The 18,020-nt window shown below is 34.9% G+C and overlaps 1 protein-coding gene and 1 pseudogene across 7 annotated transcripts in view; one reads left to right on the top strand and one right to left on the bottom strand.

The window, feature by feature from the left end:
* The window catches only part of PPP1R9A (protein phosphatase 1 regulatory subunit 9A), a 459,269-nt gene that overhangs the window by 150,703 nt on the left and 290,546 nt on the right, over nt 1-18,020 (top strand). The gene's annotated exons all lie outside the window — the stretch shown is intronic.
* LOC101443168 (large ribosomal subunit protein eL29 pseudogene) lies at nt 7,103-7,579 on the bottom strand (annotated as a pseudogene).

Raw genomic sequence — 18,020 nt, 5'->3', positions numbered from 1 at the left:
GGGGCAGAGTCAAAATTGTGACTACTGGGCTCTTTCCAACTTAGACTGGCTCAAACCCTAGCTGTTTCTAGGATTATACTTTAGCCAGCCAAGTCCACTAATCAGTAGCTGAGATTGGTGAACAGCTGTCTCTTCCTCCATCATTTATGGGAAATGGAGCATCTAACTCCAGCCACAGAATAGCTGCTGAGCTCTTGTCCCACTAGAGTAGGATGGGAACCAGCCTCTGCGGTGTGGTTTGCGGTTTCCCAGAGTGCTTCCTCCTTGCTGGAGGTGCAGCTGGGATTTAGGCTAGAGGTGCAATCTGATCTGGGTGGAAAGAAGCCAGTCCTTACCAGCTCTGTGATTTTCAATCAGCCCTGCATCAGCCCTGCATCCCCTCGTGCTGGAGGCAGAGTCAAAATGGTGACTACAGGCCTCCTCCTGACCTGGACAGGCTCAAAGTTTAGCTCTTCCTAGGTTTATACTTTAGCATTCTGAATTTACTGAACAGTAACTGAGCCAGTGCCACACTGTGTCTTCTTCTCCCATTTTTTGGGAACTAGAGCTTCCAATTTCAGCCACAGAATAGCTCCCAAGGTGGCTTGTGCCACGGGCACCTACCTCCATGGTGTGTAGGGCTCTACTCAGGAATCCTCTCTGCAGATGAACAGTCTCCTTCCATATTTTCAAAGATGTTGCAGGATACTCTTCTGGTCTCCTAGGTGGTTTAGATAGCTCTGGATTGATTACTAACTGCCCTGTAGCAGGTGTTGTCTCCCAAGCTCCTTACTCTGCCACCATCTTGGCTTCCCCCCTCTCATGTTCACCCACCATATGATTTTAACAGTATTAAGTAGACTTTTTCTTGATTCAGTGCTTGCCCTGTTAATGCAACCCTGTAACTGTTTTCTAAGCTTTTAGAAAGATATTTCTGTCAGTTTTGTTGGTTTTTCAAAGCTTCTATTGGGGAATGTTAACTGTGATCACTTGACGAAGGTGGCATTGGCCATCTGTCTCCACTATGAAGTTAATATTTTACCCTTTAATTTTTAAAAAATCTTAAGATACTTTCAGACTTTATAAATATCCTTTTTCTCATCAAACTTTGACACACTAGTTTTTGCATCCACTGATTCAAATATTACTATGATAGTAGTCTAATGGCGATTTTCTAATTCTGTCATTTTCCCCAATATTTATTAATTGGCATTCTATTGTAAGGAAGTGCTTTCTTTTCTCCCTCATATATACATTTTGTCAAAACCTATAAAATTGTGCAGTGGAAAGTGTATATCATAATCTAAACTATAGACCATGGTTAGTGGCAATACTTCAATATGTGTTTATCAATTGTAACACATGTACCACACTAATGAGAGATGTTAATAGGGAAACGTGTGAGAAGGGGAATGTTAGGGTAAATGGGAATCCCTTGTATTTTCAGCATAACATTTAACCTAAAGCTTCTTTAAAAAATAATAATTAAAATTTTTTAAAAATTATAAAAAGGACATGAAAAGGCAAGACTGGGGAAAAATTTGCGTAACATACCTCAGACAAAAACTTGTATCCAGAATATATACAATATTCCTTCAACTTAATAATGAGATAGCAAACAATCCAATTTTAAAAATGGGTAAAATATTTGAACATATTTCACAAAAAGTATATTAATGGCCAATAAGCTCATAAAAAGATGACCAGTATAATTTGTCATCAGAGAAATACAAAATAAATCGCAGTTGTATTCTACTACACACCTATTAGAATGGTGAGGATGTGGAACAACTGGAACTTTTATACACTGATGGTGTGAATAACCACTTTGGAAAACAGTTTGGCAATTTTTAAAAAAGTTAAACGTACATCTACACTTTGAGCTAGCCATTGTACATTTGAAACATCATGGATGAATCTCATGATAACTACCTTGAAGAAACCAGACAAAAAATAATATATCCTATATAATTCTATAATTCTATTTATATAAAATTCTAGAAAGTGTAAACAAATCTATAATGACTTTAAAGCACTTCAGTGATTACCTGGCAACAGGTTGGATTATAAGGGGTCACAAAAAATCTCTTTGGGTTGGTAGAAATGTTTTTCTTGATTGCAGTTATGGTTTCATGGTTGTATATAGGTCAAAACCCATTAAACTGTAGTCTTTAAATATTGAAAGTCATTGGATGCAATGAAATCTCAATAAAATTGAAAAAGAGGACAATATAATTTTAAGTAATTATTTTATCTTTAGAATATTCCATTTTGTATGGTCAAATTTATTGGCTATATTTTTATTTGTTACATTTAGTTTTTACTATGGCCTTACAGGTGATCTGCCTATGCATTTACTTTTATGTCTCTTTAATAGTGCCATATATTATTTAGGTTTTGGGATGACATAAAGGTAATTTAATTTCAAATGGTGTCACTTTCCTCAGCTATAAATTTAGGTTTGTAATCAGATCACTATCCTGAAATTTGGTGACTGTGGATAAATTGGTCTTTCGGGATTCAGAATCACCTCATAAGGGAATACTATACAGAGATAAAGAATATCTAATAGAGAAGATCGTTTTTAATCCTTTGAAGAGAATATTTTGGTCAGTTAGATGAATCTGGTAATGCAGATGGACAGCCTGAAAAATACTGGCCAAAGATGAAAAGCCAGTCTTTGTCTGGATTAGCCAGAAAGTGCTAATTGCTGTTTATAATAAGGAGTATAAAGGAAGTGTTAGAGAAAATGAGTTTTTATTATATAAAGATCAATTCATATTGCTTACTGTGTATCTGGCATGATTTAGAATAGCATTCTCATATGCTCTGCAAAAGGAAATTTAAAAATTAACAACATATTTTAATAATGTATTTGGTAGTATAATTACACATATCAACATTTAGTAATCTGTGTTTTTATTGGAAATCATGTGATGGGGCAAGGATTGGATAGCCTCTATAGGGTTGCAGGAAAGAGTATGTATTCCCCTGCTAAATAGAACATAGAGCATCGTCTGGAGATTGAAGAAACATCTTTTTTTTTTTTAATATTAAGAAAAAGTACTTTATGTGAAATGTAATGCTTTTAGAATAGACTCATAAGTTTTACTTTAATGTACTTGTTACATAAAGAATATCCTGTTTAATACATGCAAACAAACTCCATTGACAGGAGATCCCCAGTGATAGAAATAATACACCTACAGAAGTTGTTTGTAGCAGGGCTGCGTTGACATAATAGCTCTCTTTGAGTAGAGTCTGAAGCAGGAAGATAACTTTACTGACCAAATATTGTGGGTTCACTCTTTAGGCCATGCTTGGGCAAACAAGGAGGTCAGTATGAACAGTCTGTTTGCAGCTTGGCCTCAAAAGAAATTCTCAGAAGTTATTTTTAAAAACCCACAGAATATAGAGCTCCTGTTTGGGGTGCATATGTCACAGCTGGGCCTCCTCCTTTTAAAGTGCTTCGTTTAATACTTTTTGCCTTTCTGAGGGTACACTCTAGACTACATCCTAGACACTGTTGCATTGATAAATGTTAACATACAGAGGCTCTGTGTATTTTTTATACCAAATACTTTACTTTCTCACAGTTCTCTGTCACAAATCTTGTTCATAGAATGAGGAAGTGTTTCATAGATGGCAAAGCCAGTTTTTAAATGATGGTGTGAAAATATCAGTTGAAATGTATTATTACTGTTCTTTCTGAGAGTAAGTCCTACACTAATGGAACTTCCTAGTATTGTGTAAATGTAAGCAGGTTTCAAGCCCATTGGGAAAAAAAGCCAGATTTTGCTCTAGGAAAAAAATTGGAAAAAATTGAGGCAACTATGTTTGAGATAATCAAAAAGAAATCAGGCAACACTTTATAATGTTAAAACTTTAGGCAATTCAATAGGCTGCATATTGAAATGATACTTAACCATTCAGCCATCAGTGAATGGAGGTACCCAAAAGGCCTGTCTAGTTTCAAGAAATAATGTGAGAAGCCTTTTGTGAAGAGGAATTTTTTTTTCTTCATAATTCACTAAAGAGCACTGTGTTTATCAGATTTATAGTACTCTATTGCTGAAATTACTATAATTAATTTTCAGATGGGATTTATATCTAACAAGTCCCAGAGAAGAGAATCCTATTTTGAAGCATGTCTTTTCTGTCATGCTCATTAGCATTTTACTTTTTGGAAAATTATTTTACATATGTGCTTTTCTAATTTCTGATGCATTTCTTATTGAATCAATCCTGACATTATGTTATTGGTGTGTAATTTATTAAATGATTGGTGTGACAATATTAAAGCAAGAGCAGGGCTAGCCTGATCATCATGTGTAAACTGGCTACAGGCACTTGGGCTCCCTTCACTCCTTTGCTCTGGCCTGTGTAGTAGCATGAACATGATAATGTCAGTGCAAGAGAGGCCCTATAGCCATATATTCCATTTCATACTCTTTATTTTATTCCTCTGATTTCGTACATTAGTTAGAATTTTTAATTTCTTTAGGAAACACCTGAGGCTTTTTTATAGCTGTACACAGTGCCTAATCCAGGACTAGTGCTTTTTTCAAATGTCGACATTCCTGTGTGCAAATCCCAGATTTCTCACTAGCCAACTGAGTAATATTGGGCAGATCTCTCAGAGCATTAGTTTACTCATCTAAGAAATAGAGATAATTTATCCCAAGATAAATGATCAGATGCTAACGAGATAATATTTGGAAGAAAGGATTTTAAAAGCACTATTCAAATATTTATCTTAATCTATTTAGTCAGTAAATTTAATGGACTCAAAATCCTTTTCTCCATTTGATGGTATTCTAGATAGCAAGTAGGTCCTACTCAATTAAGTATTTATGAGACTTTAATTAGAGGAAAACAGTATATTTTAATGTATTTCTCTGAAAACTATTTTGTAACCAATTTTTTTTTGCTCAGATTGAGATTAGGGAAAGAAACTGACATACTTTTGGATGTCTGTTATTTCAGAGGAAAATGCATTGTTTTATTTGGCCTAGCAAAGTTTTCATGTGCAAGTGTTCATTCTGAAATTCTTATCATTGCAATGACAATAAAGGTGAGGAGGTCGCATCCCAGAAAAGGACAAGGAGTGACTCTGACTTTCTACCTCCATAAAGCAAGTAATCTGATGCTTTCAACCAATGAGATAGTAAAATTTGATGTCAGACCCAGTAAACCTCTTGTTTTTCCTTTAGACTAAAAAAATACATATATTTTACTTACTTCCAGTTTACTCAAGGGTGATTTTCCAAATATTGATCAGCCAGTGGAGTTAGGGCTAGAACTCCTGGGACCCTCAGCTGTACTAATGTTTAAGACTGTAGTTGTTGAACTGTGGGGAGTTTGGGGCAGGTGTTCCACCCAGGGGTTCTGGGTGAGGGGACTAGGTAGCTCAGATGGAAAAGAGGCACTTGGAGCCCCTTTGTTAAATGGCTCCTCCTACTTGAGTACTTCAGAAACCCATGTAGAATTGTTGATTATCAGTCCTGAGTTACCTGAATGTGTATATAAAAAACTGGATTCATCACATTTAATTTTCAATTTGTTTTTAACAGAAACCTGTCCTTTTCTCCCCCTTCAATCTGCAGTGGAAGTTAATTGTAGATAAACTGAAAGATAACTCAAATTTTCACATTAAATACATTTTTTTAAAAAGGTATACATAAAGTGTTAGTTTTAATAAATAGAAATGTAAACTTTGGGGCAACTATTTGAAGAAGCAGATTAGAATCCTTTCATAAAGTGAGGTTCAAATTTATCTTGATTGTAATATTAGATTATTAGTTTTGCTATAAAATCAGTATGAAGAAAGTATAACACTCTGTGTGATAAATAATTTGGGGTGGACTTATTTTTATATAATTGTAGTGATGGAAGACACCTTGAAATATTTCAATTGGATTGGTCCAACTCCTCTCTGCTCAGTCAGTTAGTAAATACCCAAACCAGAATCTCTGATTTCTTTTCTCCTATCTTATCTACTGCACCCTGCTTATATTGAGAAACAATTTCCCTCTTTATAGTTTGTCCTCTTCAAATCACTTTGGCAGCCACTGTGATATATGACCTTCAAGATATATATTAATAGCATGGAAATTATTGTTCCCGTTTGAAATTTGGGCCCAGAATTACCTGGTTCCAAATATATCTAATTTCGTTTTTATTGCTAGTTGAAGTCAAAGATGCATCTTTTCACTTTTCGTATACATTTCCTGTATCCCCTGTACTTTTTTTCTTGGTTGCATGACATCACAATGATAGTTAACAGTTGGTCCAGATATATGAACTCCTCCTCAAAGACATATACTATGAAGGCATAATACCAGGAAGAGAAAACTCGATGCTTTCATTTTTATTAAGGTGTAATTCTTATTATTTTTAATTGAATGAGAAAACTAAAACCCTGGGAAACAAGCTAACTTGGGAAGATTTGTTCATCAAACTGATGGGACGATTAGTAGAACTAATTAAATCCCTTCCCCAATCTACCCATATCAAAATCTTATCCCTTAAAACTCAGGCCAAATGCTACCTCTTCCATGTACCTTCTCTGGAGAAAGTAATATATTTGTTTTCTACCTGTACCTGGTTAATCTAACTGTAGAACAACAAAATGGGAAAATCTGAACCTAGAAGTTATATTTTTAAGAAGAATCTTTATTTTGGGATATATAGCCTGGGTTATCTGGTAATTGTCACCATCTGGTCTGTTCTTTTAGCACTCTTAAAGATCAGCTTTTACAACAAGATATAAAGTGTACACAAAAATTCATGTAACAGTTGCTCAGTATTATGAATAATTATGAAAATAAGTAGTGTAACCACCTCTCATGTCGAGAAATCGAATATTGCTATTACTCCAGAAGTCTCATTCTTGGAGATAACCACTATCCTGACATTAATGGTTATGTATTTTGTTCATTAAAAAATGTTTTACAAACCTTGTATGCATCCCCAAATAATACACTTCATTTCTGACTTTTTTTTTTTTGTTAGCTTTGCCTCAGGTTTATTTGTACAAAGAGCACAGGACGACTCCAGCCCCAAGCTGATGGTAGGGCTGGCGTCCTCAGTCCTTCTATCCTCACATTGGCTAATGGAGGCTCTACTCAGAGAGCTTCATGGGGGCCTGGGCACCTTTAGAAGCCTGACTGGGAGCAGTAATCAGCCAGAGCCAGAGCTGCAGCCAGAGCCCGCACCTGGGCCTTGGTTTGATCCTTGGCCTTGGCCTTTGGTCAGGATGCTTGGTGATGCAGGCACAAGCACGCTTCCCAAGCTTGGGGTGGGCAGTGTAGGCAAGTCAATGGAACTTGCAACTGCTGCTCTTTGGGATCTTGGACTTAATCTCCTTGGGCTCTATGAGGGCATTGATGGCCTCTGCACATGGGCTCATGGTGTTGGTATTATTGGCCACATCTTCTTCAGACCCTTTTGTTATGCTTCTTGGCAAAGTGCATATTCCTCAAGAACTTGGGGTCTGCCTCCTTAAGAGAGTCATATCTTTGTGATCGGGGCTTCTTGATGCTATTTCTGTGCCATTTTGGGACTGGCTGTGTGTGGTATAGTTCTTGGACTTGGCCATGTCTGCACCCTTATCCACAGCTCCCAGAGCACTTAGGACTAGAAAAGCACTTCTGATGATTTTTAAGTACATGTTCAAGTCCTTTGTTCATTTGTTTTTCCTGCTAGGCTGTCTGACTTTTCTTATCAATTTGTAGAATTACTCATCAATTTGTAGTTCTGAATAGAAACCCCTTGTTGGTTATATTGGTTGCAATGTTTTGTTTCACTCTGTACCTTGTCTTTTAACTTACCTTTATGTATTCTATTGAACAAAAGTTTATTATTTTTTAAATGTAGTCAAGTTTATCAGTTGCTTCCTTTATGGTTAATGCTTTTTGTGTGTTGTTTATGAAATCTTTCCCTATCCCATACTCATGAAGATACTCTCCTATATTCTAAAGGCATTTTGATTTTGTCTTTCACATTCAGATATACAAACTTACTTGAAGTTGATTTTTTTTTCTAGTAATGTGAAGGAAAAGTCCAACTTCATTTTTCTCCCCACATAGCTCTCTGATTGCCTTAGTACTGTTTATTGAAAAAACTGTCCTTTCCCTACTTCCTAAAGTGCTGCTTTTGTCCTAAATCAACTCCTCATATATGTGTGGGTCTGCTTCTAGGTTGTCTAGTCTTTCCATTTATCTTTTGTTTTGCTGTTGCTGTACTATCACACTGTCTTAATTATTATTAGTTTATAATGATTCTTTATATCTTATAGAGTTCTTCAAGATTGTCTTGTCTATTCTTGCTCTTCTGCATTTCCATATCAATTTTAGAATCAACTGTTCAACTTCCATACAATACTCTTAGGTGATTTTGGGTAGGGATTTTCCTAGAATAATTTGGGGAAAATGGGATCTTCACATCAATAATTCCTGAGGGCAGCACAGGATTCCCCTGTACATTTATCTACATCTTCTTGGATGGCTCAATAAAATTGTATACTTTTATCTTTAGAAGTTTGTGTATGTCTTTTGTTTAGATGTAGTACTATTTAGCAACATTTCTGGTATACAAAAAAATGAAAACTAGTTGTATGTGTATTTATCAGCAGTAAGCAAAATGAAACTTGAAAAGATAAAATTTCCAATTGCATTTATCTTATTTAAAGGTAAAGTTTAAATTTAACATTTTATTTTGTCCTTAGTTCTAAAAATTTATGATATACAATGCTACAATTTAGTGTCCCACTTACCTACCATTTACCTGTAGTTATATCAGTTATTGAAAATTGTGGAATCTTATAATTTGAGAAGTAGCAGATATTTGATTTTATGTTAATGGTATTATTATATAGCAATATATGGTATGGATAGTATATATTTTCTTGCTTATACTCTTTCATTTAATACTTATTACTTTCTTATGTGTGCAGCACTGGGGTACCTATATTTTATAGCAGATGAAACTCAAATGCAGGGATGTGAACTAATTTGCCTACCATCATAGGGCTAGTGTTGTAAGTACCTAGATCTAAACCAAGCTGTGTCTAATATTTTAAAGTTTATGATATTTTTTTACTCTAACATGTTGCCTCCTGTTAGTATTTCCTGAGTGTAGCACAGGATTTCAGCATGAGATGGTAACTGATCATGAAAATGAAAACCTGAAGCATCAAAAGATTAAAAAATTAATGAATATTCCCTTTATTTTGTATTATTAGGCAAGAAAGAAGTTGGTACATTTTGAAAAGATTTATATTCATTACATTAAAATCAACATTTAATTTTACTCAGGTTTAACATGAGAAAATTAAAACATTTTTTCTATAGAAGGCAAATTATTTAATAAATTTATATAGTATGCATTTATGCAATATATTTGTAAAAATAGAAATTATTTCATATATAGGACCTACACTTTACATAAAGTTTATATTTTAAGATAGAATAATAAGAAATTTTAGCTATATATATATATATATATGTATATACACACTTTCTTCTTCTTTCAGTGACTGACATCTTGCCAAATATGTGGGAGTTTTACGATCTGTTATCCTCTGAGATCTGTAGATTCATTTTACATTTTGCTGTGATTTTATTGGTTTTGGAATCAAGAACTAAAAACTGAATACAGTTCACTATTCATACAAGATTTAAGGATGTTTATTCAGTTTATAAAAGTTGCTTTGGCCCCCATTAAATTTATTTCTGTTTGACTAATGAGTAGATGGAGGGGAAAAAATCAAATACTGCTTATGGCTTTTAAAGGTATGTTTTAATAACAAAATCAAGTCTGGTCAATGAAAGCTTTCAGAAAATTATTTTATGAAAAAAAAATTTGCATTCTGTTAGGTCAGGAGAAGTTTTTTCCCAAACTTTGTCAGTCAGACCACTTTTTCTCTGCTCTCCATTTCTGTATATTACTTAAAAATATTTCTTAGCTATGTGGCCACTTGTCTAAGAAGTATCTCCCATTCATTTGGAGATCAGTAAAGCGATAGCTGGAAGAACTCCAGATTGTCTTTCATGAAGGCTAGGGTGGATTAAAATAAAAATAAGTAAATACCATTGTGATTTTTAGTATATTCACAGTTCCCTTAATAAGATTATGGTGTAAGCCATTTTCTTTTTAACTTTTAATTTTATTTTTTAGGTGATACCATGGGTTGAGCCTGGGACCTTGTACGCCCCAGCCCATGCTCGGCCCCTGAGCTACACCTGCTCTGCCAAGTGTCTTTTTAAACTGAGGCACACAAACCACTGGTGGATCACAAAGTTGATTTGAAACATCACAATGAGCATTTATGTAAAGATTAGAGAATAGTATAGGATTTAAATTTAAAAGAATAAATGTAACTTAAAATTTTTATTTGGGCCAAGTAAAATGTAAAAATTAGTGTATCACACAATAAAGGCAAATACTATGAACATTTTACATCAGTTATACGGGCACACACAATACTTCAAACAGCATACTTAACTAGTCAGGATTCAGTCCAGGAAAAAGATATAACATATATTTAAACTTGTTGTATGTTTAAAAGACAATGAATTAGGTGTTTTAAAATTGTTGGACGACCTAAAGATTGGGGTCTAGGCTGCCCTTACTGGAATGACTTGCAGAGAATACAGAACTGATCCATTGAAGAACTGTATGGTGGAAGCTGTTGATGGAACTATGAATTTAAGAATATACCAGCATAGCTACAATCCAGTAATCATGAAGACAGAATTAAACTGTTGCTGCTGTGGCACAATTCCCTAACAACACTGAAAATTGGAGAGTGTACTATAAGCATTGCTGTAAAATAACTTCACCTTTCCTGTCCTTATTTGCAGTTGAAACAGCCGAAAGTGGAGTAGGAAAATAGCCTCTGCTTCATGTTTGTTTTCATCATCTTTTCTGAGTTGCTTTTATTTGTAGAACTAATTCTCATCCAGAATTTTAACTTCAAAGGAAATAGTTTTAGCTTATTGCCCTCTCCAACTGATGGAGGTTAGAAGGGTAAATAAAAGAATCCATGCGTAGTAACCAACTCACTTAGTTTGATTTCTCAACATTTACCTATACTCCTTTTTTTTCCTGGGGCCAGGGATTGAACCTGGGACCTCACATGTGGCAAGCAGGTGCTTAACCACTTGAGCCACATCCACTCCCTATCCATACTGTTTTTTTTTTTTTCTTTAAGATTTATTTTCTTTATTTCTCCCCAGCCCCCTTGTTGTTTGCACTTGATGTGTCTGTTCATCTTCCTTGTTTCTTTTTAGGAGACACTGGGAGCCATACCGGAACCTCTGCTCCCCACTGTGTTGTGTCTCTCATTATGTTTCCTCTTCTTGTGTCTCTTGTTGTGTCAGCTTGCCACGCCTGGCTGTTATACCATCCCTCTGTCTTCTTTAGGAGGTATCGGGATCCAGCAACCTCCCATGTGGTAGGCAGGAGCCCAGTTGCCTGCGCCACATCTGCTTCCCTACCCATACTCTCCTAATGCTTAAATTTCTAGATGGCAACAGTGTGGAAACAACATGCAGCTGCCTCTTATACATAGGAAAATTACCTCACTTTTCCCAAAATTGGGATTGAAATAGTCAGTTCAGTCACTGTATCAACCTTTGGTTTCTAATTCAGTCATTATCTCTCCCCAATATTTCATATGTAAGGACTAAATTACAGTGTTCACTACCATCAGGGGAGATGGGAAAATACTGGTTAATATTTACAAATATATTCAAAACAAGGAAGAAAACATGGAGAGTTATTAGGGTGCTTACCCTATAATGTGGATTAATGATTAAAGCATACATATACCATTGCTTTAAAGGAGATTTTGTCATTCTTTTTGAAATATATTAAAGTATAAACATCATGGACTTTCTAATCTGAAAGAAATGTATACTCCAGTATTTGTGTGATATCTGGGGTTTAAAAAAATATATTTCAGAAAAAAAAATACCGAGAGATGAGAAAAGGTAGGCAAAAATGGTGATAATTATTGAAGCTGTATTTTGGGTAAACAGAGGTCCATTATTTTTGCCTGTTTTTGTGTATGTTTGAAAGTTTCCATAAGTAAAATTTATATATATATAAATGTAAACCTCTCCTCATTTGCATAAAAACTTTTAATTTTGAAATATTTTCAAACTTACAGGACAATTAAACAATAATGTAAACCCATACAGATAACTTCAACATAGCCCTCACCCCCCCAGAACCAGAAGCCACCAATTTTAACATTCTGCCACATGCGCACTATCATTCTGTCTGTCTATCCATCCATCTCTCCATCGATCTATTTCTTCATTTGTTTTTAATTTAAAAAATTGATTACTTTTGGGAAGATTTAACAGAAGCAGTGAAAAAAGAAACTAAGTTACAGCAATAAGGACCTATGCAGAGAATTTTGATTCTCCTACTTTTCTGAAATTCTTTCCTTAGTGTTTGCATTCAGTAATATAAACCATCGTCCTTCTCAGCTTTTTTTTTTTAATGAAAATGCAACATGGAGTTATCATAAATTATAATTAACATACATTATGACTAAAAAGCGATTTCACATATAGTTGATTGAATTAATATTAGAGAAGTTAAAAGGTGAACACAATGTATCCCATATGAATAGATTCAAGGCCAGAATTTCTGACTCTAAATACATGGTTTGTGTAATTATAGCATACTTAAATTATCATCGGTCATTAGCAACTTTGAATATGCTATACACAGACATTGTCTTACCTTCCCCCTTGTTGAGAATAGAAATCTAAAAAATGGGATTTGTGTCAATTAATATCAAAAATAGATATTGAGATTTCTTGTTTTCAGATCTGACATTTAAAGAGCTTAGAAGTCCTCATTCCCAAGCTTAAAACAAGAAAACATGAGACAAACTGAAAACTCATCACTTTCCTTGGGTCCATCAGAGAAGTGATGCTACACAGAAAACTGCCATCCTGAAATCTGGAGAAATGGTGCCTCTGAAGAGTCATAGCCAAAAGATATTTACCTGGAACAGAACCCACTAAAGCCATACACTGGTAGGAACACTTAAATGGCAATTTTGACAAATTACTGGAGACTGCAGTGTACACTAGTTAAGACTCCTAATCTCCTAGGGGTCTCAGTCTTAGGGGTACCCCCACATATTCTTGGGCCTCAGGAACCCAACCCAAGATCCTCTCATGGCTCTGGTAAGAGGAGATGATTAATAATTATTGTGAAATATACTCAGACCCTTCTTAATTACAAAGCCTACTTTCCAGAGTGAAAGACTTTATTTGTCCTGTAGCCATGAGAGAAGGGTATTCTTCTCACTCCAGTCCTCTCCAGTCCTGCCTCACCTAGGCAGGTGGGGGGGAAACTATATAAAAACAAAACAAACCACAACACTTGTAAAGGTCATAGTTCAAGACAAAGATTTAGATTCAATCAGAAGATTATAGAGCCCTCCCCCTGGACCATATTTTATCACCACACCAACAGGGTTCCAGTATAAAACTGGATTACAGCTGGAAGAACTGCAGTACACATTCTCTAAAAAACTGTAATTAGTGAAGCCCAAAGTCAAGAAGGGAAAAAAATAAAAGGAAGTTGAAGACTCTGGCACCTATCGTTATAGCAAACCATATATACAACCCAATTCCAAGCCAGGTGAGTGTAAATACTCACAGTTAAGGCCTAGTAACATTGGTTCCTATTTCACAGTACATACTGACTAACTTTTAACAAAAATTTACAAGACTTGCCTAAAGGCAAGAAAATGACACAGTCTGAAGAGACAAAGCAATCAAGAAAACCAGACTCAGATATGACAGAAATGTGAAATTATCAGGGCATTTAAATGAACTACAATTAATATGTTAAGGTTACCAATGAAAAAAAGTAAATGACATGCAAGGATTGGATAGATGGCTTTAGAGAGATGGAAACTCAAAGAATAAAAAGGAAATGCTAGAAATAAAAAACACTAACAGAAATGAAGAGTGCCTTCAGTGGGCCCTCAATAGATTTTATATGGCTGAGGAAAGAATAAATGAGCTTGAAGTTATTTCTGTAGAAATTTCCCAAAATAAAATGCAAAAAAGTAATATATATGTGAAGAATAAACACAACAAAACATTCAAGAGGTGTGGGACAATTTTAAAAGGTATAACAAATGCAATATGCATACTTGGACTATCAGAAGGTGAGAAGAGAAAAAGGAACAGAAGAACTATTTGAAGTAATAATGGCTAAGAACTGCCCAAAATTAAGGACATACAACAAACCACCGACCCAGGAAACTCAGAGAACACTAAGCAGCATAAATGCCAAAAACAAAAACCAAATTAAAAATCTAACAACAATCCACAATAAAACCCCAAACAAAATCACACCTAGGCACATCACATTCAGAAAGCAGGAAACCAAAAACAAAGAGAAAATCTACAAGCTACCGCTGGGGGATAGGGGAACACTTTACCTATAGAGGAACAAAGGAATGAAAGGTGGATGTTGAAACATGGTTACATAAAGACACATCTATTTATACCTTCAATTTAAGAAGTATTTTAAATGCCTGCTGTATGATGTGATTTATGAAAGGTTGTACAGAATAAATACGACCTAAAACCCTTTCTTTCCCCCAAGTATTATAATCTAGTAGGAGAAAGTAAGAAATATATATATGTAATAATAATACAACACAGATTATAACATATCACAAGGAAGGTTAAAAAATAGTTATAGGGGACTCAGAGAAGGAAAAGATAAAACTTGCTGGGTGCATCAGGAATGGCTCCATGAATCATGCTGTTGGGCAGTTATTTGACTCATCAGCAATCAGCACCATTTCCTATTGCCTATAGGAGTTGATCCAAACGTGATCTTCATCTTTCTCCTTACATCTCTTTAATTCTCATGTGCCTCCTCACTCAGGTTATCTCATCTCCTGTTTTATTAAGAAAATAGTGGCCGTGGGGAGCCTAGGCCATCTTCATTTCTGCCCTTACGTCATCCCACATCCAATATTCAGTGGACACTTTTCATTCTCCTCAGAGATACTGCCTCATCCCTGGCTTGTTTTGTATGATTATTTTAGTGATTCCTTAATTGGTTTCCCCAATGCCATCCTCCCAGCATACTCTCCATTCTCACAAAACAGAGATATCATCTCTTCCTTGCTTAAAAAACTCTCCTCACTTTTCACATTGTCTACAGAGTAAAATCCAGTTCATAAGCCTGTTTTTCAAGGACCCTCATATTCTTGCCCAAAACTGTATTTTTTAATTTCTGAGACAACATATCCCATGCAATATTTTCCAAACTTATTTGACAGAAGTATCCACTTAAAGTCTCCTGGGTCTCTAATGATTTGCAGAGCACTTCTTGGGAAATGCTGGAATTGAAGGAAGAGATGAACAGTTGGGAATGGGAACAGGGGAAATGCATGACTAAAGTTATGGTGGTAATGAGCATGGAGAATAGACCAGCTGCAAATGAGATCATGACATACATTAGTAGACTATTCTCAAAATGCTGATTATTTTTTCTACAAAATTTTTAAATGTGAAATTCAGTGTCTGTTTATAATCTGGGAAGACTGTCATGCAGAAAAAATAGGAGGAAAAACACTTCCGCTCTTAATCTCAAGAGAAAAAAGATTTCAACTATGTTTCTGGAAACTTGTATTGGCAGAATTTAATGTCTTCCAGAGAGCTCAGTTTTTTTTTCATTCACAGTTTTATTTATTTTTAACAATGTGATTGTAGGATTATTTGGCAAGTCTGAGAAGCATGATGTGCTTTCATATTTTACCAGTGTTTTTGTGGCTTTTTTGTAGCCTTCCTAAAATATTATTTACATTTAGCTACTTGTAATTCTAAAATCTGAATGTAAACTTGATAATGTTTCTATCGCAAAAGCTAAGGTTCATTGAGTATTCTTTTATTTGCAATTTCTTGTAATTGGAAATCTCTTGCTTACTAGAATGGGCATAATTGAGTATTTATTGTCATGTCTTTAAGGAGCACCAAAACACTCTGAAGTGAAGTGACTTGTGGCACATCAATAATACCACAGTTTGTTAAATGGATATTATAAGAATTCATTGTTTCTTTAAACTTTTTTAAATGAGACTTCCAAAATCTGGCTGGATGGCCATTTTGGGAGACTGACCACTCACACTCACATAGAGGTTGTAATTCTTTGCATGGGTTAAGGGTGAAATGCTTTGCAAGTCACAAAGGGAAGTACAGGTGTTTATTTAGGCTTCACTCACTGGTGAGATCAGGGTCTTAACATCCAGCTGATCCTGGCTGCATCGGCTTCTTAGTCTGGGAATGACTGAAAATGTGGGTAGCAGGTATCACCTGGGCTGTCAGGGAAGGGACTGATCAAGAGTGCTCTGGCCTGCCCCCAGGAGTTCCCAGTCTAGCTTTGCATGAAATATACCAATGCCTAAGCATTTAACTTTCAGTTTATACCATAAATCTTGACTTTTACAAAGATTGTAGTTAGGACTGAAGAAGGAGGAAGACGCGTTTAGTAATCCATGAAACATTTGCATCATACGCAGCAAAATGGGTCTCTCTGAAATTTTGAATTAAAAATTTGAACTTCCTATTTGTGCTACAAATATTTGAAACTGATGTCCTTTATTAGAAGAGTCAGAGGGCACATCTATTTAGAGAACTTTTTACCCAAAATGAATTTAGGAATGCTGTCATAATATCTTGTTTGGGTGTGATGGTGTCTATATCATTTTTAGTTTTACCAAATTTAAATATTAAATTTTGGTAAAGGTACACTTCATTTATGATGTTGGAAAATTAACCATGCACAGTGATTCATGTAAATTTTAGATTGTTGGCAGTGTATCAGCTTTCCTTATATACTCTCCAAATATACATTGTATTCAACATACCTGTAAGTGTATATAATAATGGGAACCTCATGATGTCTTGATATAAAGGAAGTAAAACTTCTTGTTAATGTTAAATTTAGACAGTGAGTTGTCTGATATTATTTTCATGATCTAGACTAGAAAAAAGATATCAAGCTGCCAAAAGTGTTTTTAGCATCATCCACTAATTGAAATAAATTCCAAACCATCCTAGACCTTTAGCAGATCACTCATATTTTGAAATTATTTTCCTGGTACGCACAAAAGTATATTTTTACTGAAAAATCTCAGAGAGAGATTTTAGGTATTCCATTTCTTAAACTATTTCACTAACTTCAAGCTCTGTTTTTAAAATATTTGCCCCATAAACCTTGGAGACATGGAAATTTTGCTATTGTGCAATCACTGTAATGTGTATAAAAATGAGACTACTAAATTAGATATTTACTTTCTTTAAAATTGTTGTATTATATTCCTTTGTGATATTTCTATTACTTCAGGGAATGCAATTTCAAATTAAATTCTGAAGAAACAAATTCTTGGGTTCTCTTTCACCTGGGGCATGTGCATGCTAAGTGGTAATTAGTGGTGCCTCATTAGGTACAAGCAGGGTGATGAAACTTCTGTCTTCTTGAGAAAAACCAGGCACATTTCAATAAATATTCTTGTTTTCACTTTCTGTATAATTGAATACTTTGGACAGTAATATGTAACACAGCACAAACAAATGAACAATTTATAAATAATAAACTATTAAAACATCATTTCAAAACATGGGTTTATCTTTCTACCTCCCACAGGCTTGCCCAAGCCAATTTTTTTCTACTCCTAATTCTACTTTTCATTTTTAACAATTCTCTCCACTTCTGTCCTTAAATACCTTAGATTTTGTTAATTAATTTTCTTAGATTTTAAAGTAATTCGGAGCTAAGATTTAGTGGATCACTCTTCAGTTTGACCAAGATTAAAATTCCACTTATCTGGGAAGAAAAATAAATTTGAGGCTTTCTGCTTCAAGCTGTGACTCATAAGGAGAATAATTAAAAGAAGTCTTAGGCTAGATGAGGGGGAAATGAAGCAATTATGGCTTTTCAGTTGTTTGTAGTTAATTTCCTGTCACATTCCACTAGTGGCTCTT

The sequence above is a fragment of the Dasypus novemcinctus genome, chromosome 5, assembly GCF_030445035.2.
Source record: "Dasypus novemcinctus isolate mDasNov1 chromosome 5, mDasNov1.1.hap2, whole genome shotgun sequence".
In the NCBI taxonomy this organism is placed as follows: Eukaryota; Metazoa; Chordata; class Mammalia; order Cingulata; family Dasypodidae; genus Dasypus; species Dasypus novemcinctus.
The sequence above is the reverse complement of the archived record's forward strand: the minus strand, read 5'-3'. Positions and strand labels throughout refer to the sequence as shown.